Source organism: Leptonychotes weddellii, chromosome 1, assembly GCF_054177405.1.
Source record: "Leptonychotes weddellii isolate Sample4059 chromosome 1, ASM5417740v2, whole genome shotgun sequence".
Taxonomy (NCBI): domain Eukaryota; kingdom Metazoa; phylum Chordata; class Mammalia; order Carnivora; family Phocidae; genus Leptonychotes; species Leptonychotes weddellii.
The window spans coordinates 169,280,615-169,305,405 of NC_138369.1; the positions used below are offsets into that span (position 1 = coordinate 169,280,615).

Below are 24,791 nucleotides of genomic sequence, written 5' to 3' on the forward strand. Positions count from 1 at the left end.
GGGAGTCTGCTTCTCCCTCTGACCCTCCCCCCTCTCATGCTCTCTCTGTCTCATTCTCTCTCTCAAATAAATAAATAAGATCTTAAAAAAAATATATAAGTAAGTAAAGTATAACTGTGTATTAAGTAATGAAAAATAATAAAGAAAAAATAAAGCAGGAAAGGGGGGCATAGAAATGTTAGGGGGAGTCTAGCCATGACAATCAGACAACAAAAAGAAATAAAAGCATCCAAATTGTCAAGGAAGAAGTAAAACTCACTATTTGCCGATAACATGATAGTCTATATAGAAAACCTGAAAGACTCCAACCAAAAAATTGCTAGAAGTGATACAAATTCAGTAAAGTCACAGGATACAAAATCAGCATACAGAAATCTGAAACAGCAGAAAGAGAAGTTAAGGAATCAATCCCATTTATAATTGCACCAAAAAAAAAAAAAAGATAGCTAGGAATAAACCTAACCAAAGAGTGAAAGACCCTTACTCTGAAAATCGTAAAACACTGATGAAAGAAACTGAAGATAACACAAAGAAATGGAAAGACATTCAATGCTCTTGGATCAGAAGAACAGATATTATTAAAATATGTATATTACCCAAAGCAATCTACACATTTAAGGCAATCCCTATCAAAATACCAACAGCATTTTTCACAGAACTGGAACAAATGATCCTAAAATTTGTATGGAACCACAAAAGAACCCAAATAACCAAAGCAACCTTGGGAAGAAAATCAAAGCTGGAGGCATTACAATTTCAAACTTCAAGTTATATTACAAAACATTGTGTAATGATCAAAACAGTATGGCACTGTTTTGTGTTTTGTGATCTATGTGTCTATTACTAAAATAGACACATAGACACATAGATCAATAGAAAGAATAGAAAACCCAGAAATGAACCCATAACTATATGGTCAATTAATCTTCAACAAAGCAGGAAAGAATACCCAATGAGAAAAAGACAGTCTCTTCAACAAATGGTGCTGGGAATACAGGACAGCAACATGCAAAAGAATGAAACTGGACCAATTTCTTACACCATCCACAAAAATTAATTCAAAATGGGTTAAAGACCTAAATGTGAGACTTGAAACCATTAAAATCCTAAATGAGAACACAGGCAGCAACCTCTTCGACATCAGCTGCAGCAACTTCTTTTTGGTTATGTCTCCAGAGGCAAGGGAAACAAAAGTAAAAATAAACTATTGGGACTTCATCAAAATAAAAAGCTTCTTCAGAGCAAAGGAAACAATCAACAAAACTAAAAGGCAACCTATGGAATTGGAGAAGATATTTGCAAATGACATATCTGTTAAAGAGTTAGTATCCAAAGTATATAAAGAATTTATAAAATGACACCCCAAAAATAAATAATCCAATTTAAAAATGGGGAACACTACATCAAAAACTAATGATGTAATGTATGGTGATTAACATACATAATAAAAAAAAAGAAAAAAAATGGGCAGAAGACATGAATAGACATCTTTTCCAAAGAAGACATACAGATGGCCAACAGACCCATGAAAAGATGTTCAATATCACTCTTCATCAGGGAAATACAAATCAAAACTACAATGAGGTATCACCTCACACATGTCAGAATGACTAAAATCAACAACACAAGAAACAACAGGTGTTCACGGTGAGGATGTGGAGAAAGGGGAACACTCTTGCACGGTTGGTGGGAATACAAACTGGTACAGTCACTGTGGAGAACGATATGGAGGTTCCTCAAAAATTTAAAAATAGAACTAACCTACAATCCAGCAATTACACTACTAGATATTTACCCAAAGGATACAAAACACTAACTCAAAGGGATACATGCACCCCAATGTTTATAACAGCCTTATCTACAATAGCTAAACTATGGAAACAGCCCAAGTGTTCATTGATTGATGAATGGATAAAGAAGAAATGGTATATATATATATATATACACGTGTGTATATAAATATAATGGAATATTACTCAGCCATAAAAAGAATGAAATCTTGCCATTTGCAACAATGTGGATGGAGCTAGAGAGTATTTTGCTAGGTGAAATAAGTCAGTCAGAGAAATAGAAATACCATATGATTTCACTCATATGTGGAATTTAAGAAACAAAACAAATGAGCAAAGTGGCAGGGGAGAGAGAGAGAGGCAAACAAAGAAACAGATTTTTAACTATAAGGAACAAACTGATGGTTACCATGACGTGGGCTTAGGGGGAATGAAAGGTTAGGTTAGCCAGTGAGGGCCTCACTGAGGAGGTAACTCTTGAGTAAAAATCTGGAAAATGTGAAGGGTTAGTCATTTGTATCTGGGAGAACATTCCAGGGAAGAGGAACAGAAAGCTACTTCCTTGACTACAAGTGGCTGCCCACAAAAGGTTTGCACTCACCCTTCAAATCAGAGAGTAGGGAGCAAGAAGCACACACTCATTGCCTTGAAAAGAAAGAAGGCCTAACTTTGCTTTAGCAAACCTCGTAATCTGTCTTCTAAATAAGAATGTCTTATATCTAAAAATTCTAGTATTTTGAATTAAATGTTATTCCATTCCGACCATCAAACTTATCCTGAGAGCTTTTTCTAGAGACTATGACAAATAATATTTCTTCCTTGTGAGTTTGCTTGGTATAGTAAAAACGAAGATTAACTAAAATGATGAGAAAAAGTACGTAATAGCACCTGGAAAGAGTTGCAGTGAGATAATCTAATGTCACTTATTAAGAACAAGAGCAATGGAATCCATCATTTGCCTCTGAGACTCAGATATTCCGAAAACATTTCACTTTCTAGATAGATGGGACTATCGCAATTAAGTAAATTACTATTTGTGTGGGAGGACCTGATTATTGAAATCTATTAGCATAAGGCTGTTGGGTTTTTTTATTACTGATAAACCCCTAAAATGAAAAGTTGTATTAAAACATACTCTATGCCTTTTTTGAAGGGTATATAGTATCTGCCATATGTTTGGCAGTTCTGATCATATACATGAGAAAGGATAATCTTAATGTTTAATTGAGGTGGCTGTGAACCAAAAATGATGTTGATTGTGTAAATAGCTTGATGAAAGTGCCAAAAAGTCTTAGCTAACATAGTATGATTAAAAAATATAATGGCAGATAGATAAATAGCTTTAACCTCAATCCCAATTACAATCACAAAATATAAACATCTCTGTTGAAACAATCTGATGACTATATATTGGCATTTTAAGCCATTCCATCTTACGTGTGATAGACTTAAAATGAGGGGAAAGGGAGATGCCATCTGGTGCAGTTTTCAAATATGTGTTCTCTGGAACATTTGTATCACTAGATTTTTGCTGGGTTTGTGTAACAGTTGGTGATATCTCCCTCTTCATTAAGTGCTGTATTTCTCATTAGCATGATCAAGGTTCTGATAACTCCTATAGCAAAGATATCTGATTAACCTTCCTTAACACAGTGTTTACCAAATTACTTACTAAAGGAATACTTTTTTACATCACACCAATAAACATGTTCTGGGACTAATGTTTTATAGAGGAAAGTACTGCTAAAATACCATAGCAATTGCTGCTAGAATTAAATCCTTATCCAATCAACAAAGAAGTTTTCAGGTTTGTAAAACCTCAGTGGACAGCTTGATGTTGGGTCTTGGATCCTGTAGGCAATCTGAATTATTGACCTTTTAGAAGCGGGCAGTGAATAATTAAGTGCCTACTTACAAAACAGTGCACCTGGAACATATTTTAAGATCCAGCATCTTTGGAATTTGCTTGTACCACTTTGGAATGGACAACTAAAATGCGTATTTCATACTTTGGATACTATGAAAATACGCTGAATTTAGGGACAGAAAGGTATTGAACAGTATTTAATGGTACTGGCCCTAAACATGACAGGGATTATTATTTGCTTGCAAAACATAATTTTCTGGGAGCCCCAGGGCTCATTAAGCCCCAAACTATCTTGCTCACTCCCTATCACTCAATGACATTCCACCCCGGGGGGCTCTTCTCCTCTTATTTGAATTAGATAATCAAAATAACCCGTACTTTTCTATCTCATGACTCTGCTTAGGCCTTGTCTCTTCCCAAAATGCTTTTTTCCTTTATGTCTCTATCACTACCCATTAGAATCATGTGCTGCCTTCAAATGACTTGGTCTCCCTAACACCCTTCCAAAAGTTCTCCATAGTGGACAGCTCTTTGTCCAGGCCTCTGCACGGTAATCCAAATGTTCCCTCCTTTCCTATGTCCTAACAGAGCTTAGCTTGCTTCTTGGTTATAACACACTCTATGAAATACTGCTGTTGGGAAACATGTATAATAGTCTATCAACACTTATGTAGTATTCTTGGTAATCAGAGACCATGTTTTGCTTACGATAGTGTCTTACACAGAGTAGATACTCAAAATTAAATGGCATGGCAACTTTCAAAATTGGCCTTTATCCTCTTCACCTTAGGAAAGTCACATAGAAACCAGATTGAAAATCACATTCTGAGTTTCTATTTATTAGTTTACTTACTGAAATATACACAGACTACTTCACATATAAACAAGAAATTTCTTTCTCTTGGACCCAGGTATTTTTAGTATATTTTTCATTTTCTTTCTCCCCCCGCGGCCCCCCCCCCCCAGTTTGAAGGTCACAGACAGTTTATCTTTCTATAATTAGATGAGGAGAAAAAAAAATTGAAGAACCCACTGGTACCAGGAAGAAGCTAGGGTCTTTTAGGGTCTCGCATTTGGTTAGGTAGATATTCAGTTACTGTGTATTTACATTATTTTTCCACGGCAGGACACATGGTGGAGTCTTGGGAACACATATGCTGGGAGCCATAACTTGCTCACAGGGCTGTTGTTGCCACAGTAGTTGGTTGTGCTGTGCCCCAGACAAATGAGGTGCTGGTCTGTTCCCATAGATCTTTATCGCAGTCTTCATCACAAGGAGGGCACTGCCATGAGCTCTCAGCCAGAGTCTCTTGTTCAAGATTCCCGGTTTGGTTGACAACATCCTGCTCAACAACTTATATCCTCACAGCTTGAGATTGGATGACTGTTTTGGGCCAGAGGAACCTGGTGGCAAGCACTGAAGGGACAGTAGCCAATTTGTTTGCAACATCAGGATGATTCTTTCTGCAGTTGATAAGATGATAAGGAAACCTGCAGGCCCTGATCTGATGGTTTTTATCAGAGGGGCACTGTAATAGCTTTTTAGGGTCCAGGGAATTGATGTAAGTTTTGTCCATTTTGTAAATGAAGGAACTGAATCCAAATGCTCAGTGTAGACACACGCTCTCGCCATAGTCACTTTCTCCCCATATCTGTGCCCCAGCTTTAGTATATTTCTATACTAAATATTTCTATATTTCTGACCAAGTGACAATAAGAAATATACTTTTCAGCTGGCTGAAATTTAAAAAAATTTTTTAAAAGCAGTAAGATACATATAACTGCAGAGTCAAGTTTTTGTCTCTTATTCTCTCCAGACGTGGTTCTTCACCCATTTCTTTTCAAAGTTAGAATCTTTGTTTTTAACTTTTTACTTTTAAATAATTTCAGACTTGCAAACGAGTTTGAAAAATACTATAGAAATTCTCTTACAGTTTTCACCAGCATGCCCAAATAATTACCATTTTACATAACCAGGATATAATTATTGAAACCAGGAAATTAACAATAAAGCAATTCTATTAACTACTCCATAGACTTGGTCAAGTCTCCTTGGTTGTTTCATTAAGGTCCTTTCTCTTGATCCAGAATCCAATTCTAAGTTACCTTAGTCTCCCTCAGTCTTCCTTTGCCCATCATGACCTTGATGCTTAGAAAGAGCTTGAGCCAATTTTTTTATAGAATGTCAATTTCAGGTCATCTGATGTATAAGCAATGATTATAGTCTTGAGAAATATATTCATAACCTAGAATATTTGTGAGAATTATTTGGATGGAAAATATTTATTTCCTCAAATATTTTGTTGAATGATAGCCTTAGTGTCCCTATGGTAACAGTGGATATTTTCAGGTTTTAAAAAAAGGCAGAAAGTCTTATTTTTCTTCTTTGCAGATGTTTTGCCTTGTATTAGTCTTTTGAAGGATTTATAATGAGATTGTATTCCAGAGCTCTGTCGATCTCTGTTAATATGAGTATGTGTCTTTTATCAAAAAATATTTTTTAAATATGAAGCAAATTTTTTGATCACACACATTACATTGTTTTTCTTAGTAATCAGTAGGTAGGTAGTATCAGACAGCTCGAGGTGCTGAAATTTAATTGTTCGAAGTGATCTACTCATTGCCCTGGCTGGAAACTCTTGGGCTTGATTTATGATATTGTTCAAGGTTTTTTTGACGTATTTGGTCTTCCTGCTCTCCAATTTCAAGTGTGCCTTTCCCTCTGGATAACTGTCCTGTCCTGCTTTTTTGCTAACTTTTCTACTCATTTTGACCATTTCCTGCCTTGATTGACTAATTTACCCCAGTCTGCAATCTAGTTTCTCTCCCCACCACCTCACTGAACCTGCTCCTTCCAAAGGTGCACATGACTTCCTAATAGCTGAATTTGCTGCTTGTGTGCATCATTTGACAATGTTGGCCACTTTCTTCTTTCATGAAATACCTTCTTACAATATATGAGGTACACTCTCGGTTCTTTTGCTGCTTCCCAGAGGTTTTTTTCTTATTCACATCTTCTCTTGTGTTTAAATATAGGCATTCTGTGGGTTTATTCTCTAGCCATACCAAGGCATACACTCTGGGCTAACTCAAAGTCTCCCTGAGCTTTGTGCAAATGACTCAATCTTTACCTCTGATTTGGATACCCATTCTGAGGTTTAGTTCTGAATTTCCCATTGAAACTTCAAACTCAGTTAGCCATCAAGCTAAAATCATTAATTCCCCCTTGAACATGAACTTCTTCTTTCTCCTACCCCTACTCCTGGGCTTGGGCTGGGGTGAAATCACGCATTAGATTCTCCCATCACACTTCGTCCTCTGCCTCCTAACCCATGCTATTCTCTTGATCTGGATTGTTCTTCTTCTCTCTTCCCATGTTTTACATGCTGATTTTTCATTTCAGTACAGTTGAAATTGTACTCAGTGATGCCTACCCTGACCATCTCAAAATTAATGAAGACTCTCATGTTTATAATTAATTTCATTGTTTTGTGTTTTATCATTAGTTGTAGGAATGTCTGTATTGCTTTCCTCGTTGGATTGTAAATCCCTCAAGTGATCTTGGTGGCCCTCATAAACCAGCCCAGTGCCTACTTATGTACTGATTTGTTGAATTGACTTAAAATGAATCACCCCTGGTTTGCTGCTATTGTTGTTATGTTTATTTGTTCTGTTTTATTTTTAGTGGCCCTGCAAACAACATGCTCTCCTCAAGGATGATAATGCTACACTGTTAACACAGAAGCCTTCTATTTCCTCCCTCCTTCCTTTTCTCCTTCCTTCCTCCCTTCCTCCCTCTCTCCCTTCCTTCCTTTATAATAGGGGCAGAAAAAATTAGAATGAAAGCAGCTGACAATCTCTAAGACATAATTTATACCCTCTCAATTACTCAGAGCAATATCTTAGGCAGTTACTACAGTAAAACTTTTCATCAAACCCAGTATGCTGAGGCCAGAAACATAATCACATTATTTGCAATTTATTGTTGCTCCCTTAGTGATCTGCAGATCAAAAGGTATCTGTTCTGACACTTCATTTCTGAAACTTAATGTTGTGTTTGTTTAATTCACCTAATTAGGACTTCTTAGCACCTCAAATGGGTGCTTTAAAAAACAACACCACCCAGCTGTTAGCCTAGGGACAAAAGAATAAATGCAAATTTAGCACTTTTCAAAGGTGAATCTGCACATTTTGATGTCTTGACAGCATTCAATAAAAATCAAGTGTCCTTAGACACAATCTGCAAATTTCCTGATTGTTTCTGGACCCAAATCACTTAATAAATATGAAATGTAGGGGCTCCTGGGTGGCTCAGTCGTTAAGTGTCTGCCTTCGGCTCAGGTCGTGGTCCCGTGGTCCTGGGATTGAACCCCGCATAGGGCTCCCTGCTCCGCGGGAGGCCTGCCTTTCCCTCTCCCACTCCCCCTGCTTGTGTTCCCTCTCTCGCTGTGTCTCTCTCTGTCAAATAAATAAAATCTTAAAAAATATATATGAAAGGTAGTTTTTAAAAATTGACCATTTTCTGGGGGAAATATATATGTATATGCGTAAGTACAATCTTTTATAATATAAAAATACCTTTCAGGAGCTTGTTGCTGCTTCTGAGATAAAGAAAATTCTCGATGTCAAGATTTAAACAGAGAAGAGAATGAAATACACAAAATGGTAAGTGACTTGCAAATAGACCAGAGCAGCCAATTTTCTAATGTACCATTGTGTAGTTATCATTTATAAGTTGCACACATATAAAATACATACTTTCTTTTTTAGTTTTTTGAGGAATCTCTATACTGTTTACCAGAGTGACTGCACCAACTTATATTCCCACAACAGTGCATGAGGATGCCCTTCTCCCCACATCCTTGGCATAGCTTGTTTCTTGTCTTTTTTATACTAGCTGTTCCAACTAGTGTGAGATGATATTTTGTTGTGGTTTTTATTTGCATTTCCTGATGGTTAGTGATGTTGAGCATCTCTTCATGTGTCTGTTGGCCATCTGTATATCTTCTTTGGAAAAATGTCTTTTCAGGTCCTCTGTGGATTTTTAATCAGATTAGTGTTTGTTTGACATAGAGTTGTATGAGTTCTTTATATATTTTGGACATTAACCCCTTATCAGATATATGATTTGCAAGCACTGTGGAGTTTCCTTAAACTAAAATTAGAAGTAACGTATGGATCCAGTTAATTCTACTTCTGGGTATTTACCTAAAAAAAATGAAAACAGTAATTCAAAAAGATACATGCATCCTTGTATTTATTGCAGTGTTATTTATAGTGGTAAAGATACAGAAGCAACCTAAATGTCTATTGATAAGATGAATGGATAAAGAAGATGTGGTATATATACACAATGGAATATTACTCAGCCATAAAAAAAACCCCAATGAAATCTTGCCACTCACAACATGGGTGGGCCTAGAAGCTATTATGCTAAGTGAAATAAGTCAGACAGAGAAAGGCTAATACCATATGATTTCACTTATATGTGGCATCTAAAAAAAAACTAAACAAACAACAGAAAGAGAAACAGACTCATAGAGAACAAACTAGTGGTTGCCGGAGGGGCTGGGAGTAGGGAATGGGAAAGCAAAATAGATGAAGGGAAGAGGCACAATCTTCCATTTATAAAATAAGTAAGCATCGGGGCTGAAAAGTACAGCATAAGGAATATAGTCAATGATATTGTAATAACGGTGTATGGTGACAGTAACTACATTTATCATGGTGTTTCATAATGTATATAATTGTCAAATCACCATGTTGTACACCTGAAACTAGCATAATATTATATGTTAATTAAATTATGCTATACTTCAGTTAAAAATGTAAATAAAAAAATAAATATAAATAAAATGTATGCCTATGTTAGTCACTATTGCAAGCAGTTATTAAATATGACATTTGAATTGAACTTTGTCCCCTCCTATATACTTCTTTTGATAAACTTGGTAGAAGACACTTGGCTATCCCCCGTAGCAGGTGATTTTATTTTATTTTTTTTAAGATTTTATTTATTTATTTGAGAGGATGAGAGCAAGAGAGAGAAAGCATGAGCAGGGGTAAGGTTGAGGGAGAAGGAGACTCCCAGCTGATCAGGGAGCCTGATGCAGGACCCTGGGATCATGACCTGAGCAGAAGGCAGACGCTTAACCCACTGAACCACACAGGCACCTGATTTTAACTTTGATTTTTAATCATGGAGACTTCAAGATTGCTTGTATGCCTAGGACACACGTATTTTGCACTCCTACTACCATGGAATTTTTTAAGGTGGCATTTAGGATCACAGCACTAGTTTATAAATAGCAAGCAGAGTCTACAATTTAGGTTATTCAAACTATTCAACATAAACATGCAACAGTTAAATAAATATATCTTGATGCTTAAAGGGCTTTTTATTAGTTTACAAAAGCAAGTCAGTTTTACTTAGTTTATCAGAATCACTAGTGCCCTGGGTTGTTTTCTTTTCTTGCTGTGTTTTCTCTAATGGATATTAGAAACATATTGCGTAAGCTTCCTTTTCTCTTCTCATTCTATTCAGAAGACCCTCTCTAGGGCCTCCCAGAGAATGAGTGATAGAGGGTTGAAAGAGCATAGGGAGGATAAGAGAAGAGAGTTCCAGAGTCATTGCTGGAGCTCGAGTGTAGGCATGCAGCTGGCTTTGCACTGTGCCTAGCCCCACGGCCATCCTGCCCCATCCAGTGCTCAAGGAAGTGCTGCATGAGTAGGGTGACATGGTGGGACAAACTAGATTTTTCCACTAGTCAAATTTCAGAAACCATTCACAGGTCCCACTTTATTTGGTTAGTGTCATTCTTTTAGACTAGAACTCCTTAAGTTGGGATCAAAGAATAAGCTTTATATAAAATAATCAGTAATCCCTCTGAAATTATATGCAATGTAGCGTATGCATATCCCTTTTTTTTTTTTTCCCTGTGGAGGCAACCAATGGGTTTTATTAATTTTCCAAAGGTCTTCATGACACACAAGAAGTTTTTATGTAACATGGTTCTACTAATTTAGAACAGAGTTGATAAAAATGAACATTTTAAAGAAAGTGTGGAATGAATATATATATATATATATATATATATATATATATTTTATTAATATTCCAGGTGGTACTGGCTATAAAATTTGTACCCTCATGACTTCTTTTTAATTATAAATGTTTTTAGAGGAATAAAAACTACTCAAAAAGTTTTATTGGTGTGTTCCTATTCATTATTCTCTAAACTCTGAACCAAATTTGAATCATTATTCTTACAAACAAAAAATATATAAAACTCCATTCACATTTGTTTTATAGTCACTTTACAAACTCTTACATAAACTTAGCTACCCTATGATTAAATGTATGTTTTTAAAAGCCATCTATTATTTTTTTTTAAATATTCTGCTGATACTGGCATCTGTTACAGGAGTATTGATCTCTATTGCCTCCAGGGTTTTTTGTTTGTTTGCTTTATTTGTTTGTTTTTGCTTGAAGTTATAAATAGAAAAATCAGTTCTGACCCAGTCATAATTTTTCTTATCTTAGCTTGAGACTTGGGAAATTATTTGTTCTGCCTCCTGCGTAATATCCTTCTCTCTGCTAATGTGGACATTGTCTCCCACTTCCATTTATACTAATGAAAATATTGATTCTTGGGTATTCCAGCAAACTATTTTGTTCTCACTGAACTCTATTAACAAAGATTCTCAGCCTGTGTCTACACCAATTGATAATTAATGTTATCCTTTTCATTAAATATGCCAGATATAAAGGAGTAGTCCAGATATTTTGGTGATTTTTTTGGTGGGGGGAGAAGGGAGGTTATCTTGGTTTTTGATGAGCCCAAGAAGACTTCCCATGCCAGCCCAGGTCCCCATTTGATGGTGAATGGGTTCCCCACCTAAAAGATATCTGAAGCCTACTGGCTTCAATCATTGCACAGAAGTATTTTTGTAATATTTTTTCTTCTCTTAGTGAATCTCTTTTCCAGAAGAAAAAGTTGAAATTTAATGAGATCAATGTCGGAAGCCAAAAGTTGCTCTGAGTTATAGTGTTGTTTCTCAGCCAGATGCTTGTCTCTTCTGCTCAGCTGCAAAATTTCTTTGTACACAGGGGTCTCTTTAGTGCCAAGGGGGGATCAGCAAAAAGGAGAAGAAAATGTAGCTGCCGCTGCGTGAATGATCCCATGTGCACTGACTCCTTCAGTGAGTTTTCTTTAGAATCATTGGGGGAATGCTTTGCCTAACCAGCTATCCAACATTTAGGATTTATTTTTAAGATGGTCAGTTAATATTTCTTGAACATAAACTTTTGGCCAGAGTAACTGGAAATTTCAGTTTATTAAATTTTTACATACTTAACTATGGTCTACAGGGTATTTTAAACTCAGCCATTTGGCTTTACATCTACTTTCTTGCCCCCCAAAATATGTAGTGTGAAATGTATGAGAAGTAATTGGATAAAGTGCGTTTTCCAAACCCCCATTTCTCATTTATTCAGATAACAGAGAAAAATATACAGTATGATATATATGATGAAACACACTAGAAACACACTAGATTATAAGCTTGCATTTCTAGGAAAATTAAACAGAAGTGTTACCACTTCTGTTGGAAGTTCCACATAAGTTGGAACATATGTCCCTAAATCCGTAAGGTAGTATATATTAATGTGTAAAAATCTAGCTTGAGAAAAAACCAAAACATTATGGAATAGTTAGATGACTTATAAGACACCATACTATGGAATATTAAGTAACTTTTGAAAGTCTGCTAGGACTATATGTTCTGGCTTGGAAAGTTTTCCATGATATATTTTGGGGGTAAATGAGATAAATTATAGCATAGGTATGATGAGATCACTTTCTGACAGAAAAAAAAACAACTTTATCAATCTTACATTATAGCCACATGTACATATGTAGAGAGAATTATAATTTTAGTCCATTTGCTTTACATAAAGACAAATAAGTATACATTTGTTCATGCCATAAAATGTCTTGAAAATTCCCAGGTTACTAGTTATATATATCAGGGGAATAGAATGATAGAAAAAGGAAAGAAAGTCCTCTTTACTTTCTCCTTTATATACTTCTATATTACTAGATTTTTTTTAACCTCAAGAAGGTTTTATTTTTATAATTTAAAACAGTCAGGTATGATACTTATTGAGCAATTGTTTAAATGTCTCATTTGTCTGACCTGCTAATAGTGTTCTGCTTAGCAACATATTTTGGAAAGTTCCAAACAATTTATTCAATAGAAACAAATGAAATAATATTGGGCTGAGGATATATTATTAGATTACATAAAGCTTTATTCTGATAAGAATCTATGTTGTATTTTTCTCTTCCAATTTCATAGCAATTGGGGTGACTCATTTTCTCTTTCACCAACTTGTTAGACTCCGGGAGACATTTCTCATGTGTCTTTATCTATTCTGTTTACCATTTCGCCACCACAGGTGCCATTTATAAACTTGCCAAAGCCTGGCTTGAATGGTCTTACCACTACTCTGGACTACCCCTTAGAGGAAGTGATCTGGAGGTTACAATACTTCTTACTGCTCTTCCTGGCTATAGGATCTCATTCACCAGCCTTCTTCCAGGTTAATATAAGATACCCTCAGAAATTGTTTTATTTTCCATGGAAGGCAATCTTTCAACACCAGTTCAACACCCCCTTACTGGGCCCTCACCTTCCACAGGGGACTGAGCTTGAAATAGTATCAATATTCATTCATATATAACTTATTTTTTTAAAAAAGGAACATGCAGGGGTGTCTGGGTGGCTCTGTTGTTAAGCGTCTGCCTTCAGCTCGGGTCATGATCCCAGAGTCCTGGGATCGAGTCCCGCATCAGGATCCCTGCTTAGCGGGGAGTCTGCTTCTCCCTCTCCTACTTCCCCTGCTTGTGTTCCCTCTCTAGCGGTCTCTCTCTCTCTGTCAAATAAATAAATAAAATCTTTAAAAAAAAAAAAGGAACATGCATATGTATATATTTCTGGAGGAGTAGATGGGGCTTATTCTTTTATGTACTCATGCAGTGATTTTTTTAAAGACTTATTTGTTTTAGAGTGAGAGAGAGAAAGTGCACATGCATGAGCGGGGGGAGAGGCAGATGGAGGGAGAGAATCTCAAGCAGACTCCCCACTGAGTGTGGAGCCCAACTTGGGGCTCAATCCCATAACCCTGAGATCATGACCTGAGCTAAAACCAAGAGTCCAACGCTCAACCAACTGAGCCACCCAGGGTCATGCAATGATTTTTAAATACAGTTTACCTACTGTGTGATCCTGGGAAAGTTCCTTAAATGCATCAAGGCTTAGTTTTCCATATCTGTTGAAAGCAAGTCTATAAAAATACCCAAGCCATAATAACATTTTGAAGATTAAATGAGTTACTGTATGCAAAGTATTTAGAATAGTATCTGGCACAGAAAAGCATGAAATAAATATAAACTATTTGGTTGTTTATAAAAAAATATAAACAATGGTATTCTTTATTCGTGAATATTTTAAAGAAAATTTAATAATAATAAATATATGATATTTACATGCTTTGCATTGATGGCCTGATGTAACTATTAATAATTACTGATAAAAGATGCCTAATATTTCTGGGGAAGACATTCTGATCAATAGTAGCTGTGATCAGTTAAGTATTTTAATAGTAATGGTAATAATAATAATAATAGAAATGACTCATTGTGATGCTTTCAAATGCACTATTCACATTTTAAATAGGTGACAGGTTATTATAGTTGTGGAAAATATAATCCTGATTATTAGTTGAATAAATTCTTTTTCTTATTACAGATTTAAAAAGTTACTAGAAGAGGCAAATATTGAGTACAGGTACTGCCAACGTTGGTGAATGAGGAAGTTGCATTTTCCTTGGGAAAGACAGTAATTGCCTTGGTTTTATTCCTTTCTGAAAGCCAATTTATAGATAAGTTAACATGCACAAAGCAAGTGCCACATTACTGACCCAGTAATGAGAGAGGAAGTAGGGCGGGAGAAAGAAAAGGAGAGAGTCCAGAAAGAGAAAGAATAGAAGGAATGAAAGGTAGGAAAGGGAAAGGGCTGGATGGATAGGGAAGGAAGGAGGGAGGGAGGGAAGGAAGGAGGGAGGGAAGGAAGGAAGGACGGAAGGAAGGAAGGAAGGAAGGAAGGAAGGAAGGAAGGAAGGAAGGCAAGAGAGGAAATCTGAATATAAACGAAAGACTCAGAAAGTTTCCAGTTTGGTACATCTCCTTTGTGTATTCCAGAAGTTAGACTGTCAAGAACTTGGCTTCTCAGAAATTTAGGCTATTAGCCATTCACAACTTACTTTGAATTAATTTAATCAGATTATTAGATTAGGATTTTGCTTAGAGCCTGCCAAAATCAGCCAGCCTGAGGAAACTGGAGTTTTGACTGAAAAGTGGAACTGGCAGGCAGTTTGAATTCAAGCACAGGGCTGCCACTCCAGGAGGAGGGGATGTAGGCATTCAGTGGGGGAGGGGAGCCTGGGACAGCCAGAGGGCAGCATGAGGGCACTGGATGCCTGCGGGCTGATTAAGAGAGTTTACCAAGAGGTGGGAAGTTTCCCAAGACAAATAGCATACTTTGCACTTCGGCTAAGGTCCCCAGTGGCAGTGCACATTCTTGATATCTGCTCTTGTTACATTTAATTATGGTGATATTATTTGTGAGGTTAGAGGTACCACATTCTCTGCGAGGACGATTGAAGGTTATGGGCTTGTACCTGCTCATCTGCTCAGATTTTACATCCCACTCCTTTCACTTATAAAATAAGATGTATTATATTTTAGACCTTTGCTCCAAAAGGGCTCATAGGAATCATGTTTTGGGCTGACTTGAGATTTTAACCCTAAAACCTCATCAGCATTCCATACATTATGTTTCACATGGGCATTATGGAGTATGGACTAGATACATCAGGACTATCACGTGCTTTTCGTGCCCACAATGGAGCATTTCAGACTTCTTCTGAAGACTCTAAATTTGAACTGTAATATGGTTCATGGCGGGGAGGAGGGGTGCTGTGGTGAAAGGGTGGGGGCTGGCCAGATGGAAGTGCGAGTCTGTTTGCCATCAATGCCCTTTTCCTGAGAGACCTGCATTCCATTTCAATAAATGTTATCTCTACCTTTGAGTTTTAACACAAGAAAACTTATTATTAGAATATATAGAATGTGTTAAGGTATCAAATCCAGTTTTTATTATTGTGATTACTTTGTTTTAGATTCTAAAAACAATTGTAATAACTGTACACATTGAAGAAGTTCAAGTTCCATGAGCCCAAAGCAGGCACCTTAGAAAGAAAGTGAAGAACCCATAATAAAAGCCATTGTGATTACACTTCAAGATAAACACACGTGTATGAATGTGCAAAGGCTGCCATAAGAAAGTACTGCAATCTGGGTGGCTTTAAACAACAGAAATTTATTGTCTTACGTTCTGGAGGGTAGAAGTCCGGTGTCAGCAAGCCATGCTTCCACTGAATGCTTTTTTCCACACCTTTCAGCTAGCTTCTGGTATCAGAGGCACATTCATACGTACTTGCCATTAAAGAGTATAAGTTGGGGGTTTCTCAGAAAATATCTGCATCTGCAAACTTTCCATTAGATCTCACTTATCATGCTAGTGCTTTACACATTTTTCCCTATGGAGAAGAAAAAATAAGTAGAAGAATTTTGTGTCTAGTAATTGTGGCACAGACTTGTAAATAATTGAGCCATTGTTACGGATAGTACTGTTATGGCAAGTATTAGGGTAGAACATGTCATGACTGCTTTAGGTGGTCATCCAACATTGCGCTATCAAGAGTATAGCACAATAAATCTATTTCTAGGTATGGGAAAAAGAGAAAAAGAAGCATAATATCTTAGAGAAGTCTCATGTCAGGCTCCCTGCTCCACGGGGAGCCACATCTCCCTCTCCCTCTGCATACTGCTTCCCCTGCTTGTGCTCTCTCTCTCTCTCTGTGTCAAATAAATAAGTTAAAAATAAATAAATAAATTTATTTTTATTTTTGTCCAGCTTTATTGAGGTATGACAAACTTAAAATTGTATATATTTAAGGTGTACAATATGGTGTCTTGATAGGAGTATACCTTGCATAATGATTACAACACTCAACCAGGCTAATTAACATATCCATCACCTCATATGGTTATCTTTCTTTGTGTATGTGTGGCAAGAACACTTAAGATCTACTCTCTTAGCAAATTTCAAGTATACAATGCATTAATATTTATTGCTACTGTGCTGTACGTTAGATCTCTAAAACTTATTCACATTATAACTGGAAGTTTTTACCCTTTGTGCAACATCTCCCCATCAGCTCCTGGCAACAATTATTCTTCCATCTGCTTTTCTAAGTTTGACATTTTTGTTTTTATTTTTATTTATTTTTTATTTTTTTGTTTTATTTATTTTTAAAAAAAATTTTAAACATTTTTTCTTTAAATTCAGTTAATTAACATATAGTGTATTATTAGTTTCAGAGGTAGAGGTCAGTGATTCATCAGTCTTATATGACACCCAGTGCTCATTACATCCCATGCCCTCCTTAAGGTCCATCCCCCAGTTACCCCATCCCTCCCCCCCCACAGCAACCCTCTTAGTCACAGGAAACAAACTGTTTGACATTTTTAGATTACACATATAAATGAGAGCACATAGTATTTTTCTTTCTGTGGCTGGTTTATTGCACTTAGCATAATGTCTTCCAAATTCATATACATTGTCACTCATGCCTCCTTTTTAAATGAGGGGCTAGATCGATTATGGTTAGGTGGTCCAGACACTGAAACAATATCTGTGTTTGAAAGAATGCAGTGCATTGATTGGCTTGTGCCTGGTTTTTACCTAATTCTGATGGCTTAAGGCAATCGTAGTTCACCTCTGATTTCTGTCATTGGAATCCTTTTATTAAAAAATGAATGTACCCTAATGTTATATAGATACTGTTAATTTTTCATATTGTAGAGAAATAATGTGAACAGCCCATTTTTATCCCTATGTGAATAACCATACACACACACACATTCTTTTTCTATTTTGATAGTGGAAGATTTGTCCTTCAAAATTATAATTAAAACTTTTTTTTGCTAGAGTGATCTAGGTCTGGATCTTCCTCCAATTTTGCCAAGCAAACCAATTTATTTATTTATTTATTTATTTAAATGAGAGAGAGAACAAGTGGGAGTGAGAGAAGGGGCGGAGGAAGAGAATCCCAAGCAGACTCCCCTCCAAGCGGGGAGTCCGACACATTGCCAGTCCCACTCTCCATGAGATCATGACCTGAGCCAAAATCATGAGTCTGTCGCTCAAGGGACTGAGCCACCCAGGTGCCCCAAAAACAGTGATTTAATTTGGCATTAGGCTTGAGAAAATTCTCTTCTATTCTATCTTTGCTATCTTTAACTTTTTTATTTGTTCTGCTACTTAAGGATCATTAATTATCCATGAATTATCTTTCCATTTTTAATTATTTCTGTTCATCAATTTGTCTTTCATGATTTATTCTTCTCCTTGTCCTCCCCTCCCCTTCCTCCTCCTCCTCCTTTTCTTCTTTTCCTCCTCCTCCTCCTCCTCCTCCTCCTCCTTCTTCTTCTTCTTCTTCTTCTTCTTCTTCTTCTTCTTCTTCTTCTTCTCCTTCTTCTTCTTCTTCTTCTTCTTCTTCTTCTTCTTCTTCTTCTTCTTCTTCTTCTTCTTCTTCTTCCTCTTCTTCTTCCTCTTCTTCTTCCTCTTCCTCTTCTTCTTTACTGGAACAAAATAAATCTTTTTGATCTCCCCACTAAAGTCTTTTATTTATTTATATTTTGTTGAGAACTTTTTCTTCAATTATATTTTTGTATTCCATGTTTTTCCACTTGTCCCAGTATTTTACTGGGGAAATCTTGAGATCTCATGAGATCTCTTCTGCCTCCAATTCTGCAAGAATGTTTGGCTCTTAGAGTAGAAGCAGGTTAGAAGCAAAAGAATAAATTGATTTTAGGAATGGAGATGGAGTGCCTATGGGCATTTAGAAAATGGAATCTGGAGGAGTACTCCTGGGTGGCTAAGTTGGTTAAGCATCTGACTCTTGGTTTTGGCTCAGGTCAAGATCTCATGGATTGTGGGATCCAGCCACTCATGGGGCTCCACGCTCAGTGGGGAGTCTGCTTGAAGATTCTATCCTTTTGCCCTTCCTCCCATTCCCACTCATGCGTGTGCTCTCTCTAAAATAAATAAGTAAGTCTTAAAAAAAATGGAATCTGGAGCACTATAGAGGTGTCTGTACTGAAGATTTAGAGTTTATCAACCTATTTGTAGAAGTCAATTAGATTTCCTAGTAGAGTAAGAAAAGGAAAAAAAAAAGTAGGGAGGGAATCTTGAGTAACACCTTCATTTTCTTTCTTCTTCTTCTTTTTTTTTTTTTAGTAACACCTACATTTAAAGGATTGAAAACAAAATTAGATATATGAGAAGAAAAACTAGGGGAAACAGTGTCATGGAAATGAAAGGAGTAGTTTTATTCCTTTAATACATATTTTATAGGAATTGCTTTCTGGGCATTACTTCCACATTTAAGAAAATATTGAATAATATATCCCTGAAATTTTTAATCATTGTTTTAACTTAAAATATTTTTCTAGTGCACATTTTATTTTTTTAAAAGGTTTTGTCAGAGAGAGAGAGTGCACAAGCAGAGGGAACAGGCAGAGGGAGAACCAGACGCTCTGCTGAGCAAGGAGTTCAATGCAGGACTTGATCCTAGGGCTCTGGGATCATGACCCGAGCCGAAGGCAGCTGCTTAACCGACTGAGCCACCCAGGCATCCCTCTAGTGCACATTTTAATACACTTTTAATTTTAGAATAATTTTAGATCTATAGAATTATTGCAAAGTTGGTACAAAGATTTCCTGTATACAACACACCCAGTTTCTCATGACATTAGTTTGATATATTTGTCATAATCAGTCAGACACAATTGGTACATTATTACAATCTAAAGTCCATGCTTTATTCAGGTTTCCTTCGGTTTTCCCTAATGCCTTCTTTTTTGGATATTGTTCCAGTATGCCATCCAGGATACCACATTACATTAATAGTCATTTCTCCTTGGGCTATTCTTGGTTGGGACAGTTTCATAGACCCCTTGTTTCTAGTGACCTTGACAATTTTGAGGTTTACTGACCAATTGTTCCATAGAATATCTTCCAAAAAATATCAGGTGATATTTTTCTTATGTTTATACTGGAGTAGGGCTTTTTTTGGCAGGAATACCACAAAGGTAAATTGCTATGCCCATCACCTAATATCAAAGTTGAGCACTATCAAAATAACTTATCATTGCTGATGTTAACCTTGATCAGTGGGCTTGTAGAAGTGTTTGTCAGCTTTCTCCACTGTAAATTTCCCTTTCTCTCTCTCTCTCTTTCAATATCGTGCTCTGGAAGGAAGTCGCTAAGTTCAACTTACATTTAAAGAGTAGGCAGTTACGCTCTACTTTCTTAAGAATAATAGATAAGAGTGAGAGAGAGATAGAGAGAGAGAGAGATTATTTGGAATTCTTCTGCATGAGATATTTGTCCACTCTTTCCAAGTTATTTATATATAAAATCATTAGTTTATATTAGTATCTACCTCATGGATGTTCATTTTGTGCTTTGGGTTATGATCCAAATTGTTCTGATTATTCCATTTTTAACCATTGGGACCTCTTTCAGTTGCCCCCTGTATCCTTTTAATATGTCTTCATCACTGTTTATCCTTTATTTTTATTTTTTTGGCACTTACCTACTTTTGGGCACTATAAGATGTTCCCGGTCCATTTTGCCTATTTCCTGCCAAGTCCTGAAATTAGGCATTTCTCCATTGGAACCTTAGGTTTATTTGTTATTGCAGAAAGGTCTTAGAAACCAAGATCTGAGTGCTAGATATGTCCATTTATACTGGAACCCCTGCATCCTAGGCCCTCTTAGCTAACAGAGCAAAAACATACATATAGTTATATCAACATCTATTTTTTTCCATCAACAGTTTGTAGTTTTCCATATATATGTATTGTACATATTTTGGCATATTTATACCAAAGAATTTAATTTTGGATACTATTATAAATGGTATTTTAAATTTTCAAAGTTTAATTTTATGTTGCTGGTAAAGAAGAAAACAGTTGGTTTTTAAAAAAAATAATGTATTCTTAACCATCTTTATAGAGATATAATTGATACATAACACTGTAAATTTAAGGTGTACATGTTGATTTGATACACTTATGTATTGCAATATGATTATCACTGTAGTGTTAGCTAATACCTCCATCACATCACATAACTACTTCTTTTTTGTGGTGAGAACATTTAAGATCTACTCTCTTAACAATTTTCACATGTATAATACGGTACTCTTTATCTATAAGCACAACGCTTTGCGTTAAAACCTCAGAACTTATTCATCTTCTAACTGGCAATTCACTTTTGTTTATTAACCTTGTATTCTGAAACTTTGCTATAGCTGCTTGAGCTTTTTTTTTAATTCTTTGGGATGTTTCTATATAGACAATCCTAACATCTGTGAATAAAGACAATTTTATTTATTCTTTTCCAGTGTTCATACTTTTATTTCCATTTCTTGTCTTATGGCACCAGCTATGACTTCTTATATAATGTTGCAGAGGAGCGATGACAGGAAAGATCCTTGTCTTGTTCCTGATCTTAGGGAGAAAGCGTCTAGTATGTTCTCTGTAGGTTTTTGTAGATGTTCTTCAGCCTGGAGAAGTTCTCCTATATTCCTAGTTTGGTGAATTTTCACCAGTACTAAGTGTTGGATTTTGTCAAATGCTGTGTCTTCTGTGTCAATATGGTCATATGATTTTCCTTACTTAGTCTGTTGATATGGTGAATTACACTGATTGATTCTACAAATGTTGAACCAGCCTTGCATTCATGGAATAAATAACCACTTGGTCAAAGTGTATAATTCTTTTCATACATTGCCGAATTTGACTTGTTTATATTTTATGGAGGTTTTTGGTGTCTATGTTCATGAGAGACACAGGTCTGTAATTTTTGTTTTTAATCTAGTTTTGGCATTAGATTAATGCTGGCCTTGCTGAATGAGCTGAGTAACATTCCTCTAATTTTGTCTTTTGAAAGAGATTGTGGAGAACTGGTATCATATCTTCCTTAAATGTTTGGTAGAAATCGCTTGTAAAATTATTTGGGTCTGGTGATTTCTTTGGGGAAAGATTATTGATTATTAATTCAATTTATTTCTAGATATAGAGCTATTCATGTTATCTATGTCTTCTTGTGTATATTTAGATTGTTCTTAATTCTCCTGAAACTATAAAATATACTTGATAAGGGGTGCCTGGGTGGCTCAGTCAGTTAAGCATCTGCCTTCAGCTCAGGTCATGATCCCAGGGTCCTGGGATCAAGTCCCGTGTCAGGCTCCCAGCTCAGCGGGGAGTCTGCCTCTTCCCTTCCCTCTGCCTCTGTGCTCTCCCTCTCTCTCTCTCTCTCTCTCTCCAAATAAATAAATAAAATCTTTAAAAAAATAAAATATACTTGATAAAATATAGAAATACCCACAGAGATTCACTCAAAACCAGATTTATAGATCTAGAGAATGGAATGAAGCAGGAAATGTTTTTTAGAAAAGAAACTTACAGTGGAAATGTGAAGTCATTTTGAAATTTTAATCAGACTAATAAGAATGGGTTATCAGCTTTCCACATTTGTTAACTGCACCACATTTGTTTGTCCGTATTTGTACTATGTGTCTGTGTGCACCTCCATTTGCTACCCCAGGTAAGAAGTTTAAAAAAAACAAAACAAACTTTCTATTTTAAGAATTGTATGTTGACAATATGTTTTATTTTAAATATTTGCTAATGATCTTCATGGAAACTATTTACATGGTCATTTAAGATCATTTTCCTTATAATAATTTGAGTTTTCCATGATCACATTCAATTTACATTTAACATTTATTTGAAATTGTTTCTCAGTGTTTTATGGGTATTCTCATTAGGAAACAGGTGTTCAAAGTACTGTGTTATTAGTAGTAGTATATCTTGCTTAAAGAGACAGCCGTTATAGTATAGTTTGCAATTTACTTTGGAGTAATAATGGGCTTTTGTGGACAATGATTCTATCTTGGATTTTATTTTAAATGTTAGCATTTAAAAGGGTACGCGGTCATTCTGGTCTCAATTAGCATGGGAAATAATAAGGAAAATGTTTACCAAAAAAAAATAAGAGAAACTAACAGTCATAATTTCACACAATGACATATATATAGGCACTTTTAGGCAATAATATCGTGATGCTGTAGGGGGACAAAAAATATGTCCTTTTTCATGATAATGTCTTTCACAGTAGCTCCTTTATTTTACATACTCAAATATGTGATAATTATCAATATTTTTGAAACATTCTATCACATTCACAACACCATTGGACATTACCACCCCAGCATTCTGAAATGCTCAACACAGTGGCATTCTCTTTAGAATTGGCTGTTTGCCTTTCGGTTTGCTTATTAGACCATCTAAAATATGACATCTGGGGCTGTGTTTTTTATCCTACACAACACTTAGCCCCAGTGCCCCACCAGAAGTAGGCATTAAATAGAATTTTTGAGAGGATGAGTGAATCAAAAGATGAATGAATGGTCGCATCCACATGTCAGCTGGTGGGAATTGTCATGAGGTAAAACGGTATCTCATCGCAGTGGTAATTCCTATCACCTTTACCTTACATTTTCTGGTCAAGTGTGTTAGTTTACTACTGGCTTCTTCTTTCTCCCTCTACTAACTTTACATGGAGATCTCTTTGACCCTTATTTGGAGATTGATAACCTAACCAAGAGCAACTATCTCATCATATTCACAACATATTCACAGGCTCTGCCCAACCTCTGTGGAAGCATTATATAAGTGTATATTATGGAGTGGGAATCTTGGGGGCCATCTCAAAATTCTGCCTACCACAATGGTAAAAGTATTCCTACACTGATCCATTTCTCATTGTTATCTTACTGCTTCCAACTTCATGTAAGTGGAGTGTCCATCCCTTAATTATCTGGGCAAATATGGTTTTCCTTGGGGATATTCTGATTAACCCTTGACTTGTTTTATCTCTGATTACCTTCAGTCTCACTTCATTTACCTTTTCCCAGACTCTCTTGCAAGTCATCCACATTTCTCTTTCTTCTTTTTTTAAGGTCTCTTCCCTTTATAAAAGTTATCTGAACTCTCCCCTTACAAAGACTAACCTTTTGTGTTTCTAACTCTTGATATGAAATTTTTACCTACTATCAGTGCTTGATTATAATTGCTCCTGCATCAAAACTGTCTGCAAAACCAAAGGTTTACACACCATTTTTATTGTCCTAAAGGAATAACTAGGCACCTATTTATTCCATAATTCTTTGTAAAGTTTGTTCATATTAATCGTGCACCTACTGTTTTACTGTATACCAGACAATGACTTAAGCACAATATTCCTGTTTAAAATATGAAATGAGAAGCACCGCGGAAGGTGGCAATTGTGTTATATTGTCCTTCAGTCTCAACATCATGTATGGCTTTTAGCTAAAACTTCAGCATACATGTAGTTTTTCCTCTTTTCTGGAAGATAGGAATAATGTACACTTCCTTCATGTCTTGGACAAAATCAAACACCTGAGTATAGATACAAATTGTATTCCAACAATAAGACAATTTTTCTCTCCTTTTTACTTAGACATTGTATTAGTTTTCTCAGGTTGCCGTAACAAAACCACAAACTGGATGACTTTTTATTTTTTCACAATCCCGGCAGCTACAGGTCCAAGATCAAGGGCCTGCAGCTTTGGTTTCCTCTGAACCCCTCTCCTTGGCTGCAGATAAACTTCTTCCTGGGCCTTCACATGATCTTCCCTCTGTGTGTATCTGTGTCCTAATCTCTTCTTATAAGGACACTCACTAGTCCTATTGGATCAGGGCCTACCCTAATGACCTCATTTAACAAAATTATCTCTTTCAAGTTCCTATCTCCAAATACAGTCACATTCTGGGTCCTGGCAGTGAGGACTTCAACATATGAAATGCGGGAAGGAGAACACACAATTCAGCCCATAAAACTCATGATGT

General features: G+C 36.2%; 1 protein-coding gene across 1 annotated transcript in view; it reads left to right on the forward strand.

Moving 5' to 3' along the window:
- LOC115944092 (uncharacterized) overlaps positions 1–24,791 on the forward strand; it is a 501,430-nt gene that overhangs the window by 317,687 nt on the left and 158,952 nt on the right. The window contains exon 6 of the transcript XR_014138746.1: positions 8,243–8,322. The gene's annotated coding sequence lies outside the window, so the exon portion shown is untranslated. The remainder of the gene's footprint in view (positions 1–8,242; positions 8,323–24,791) is intronic.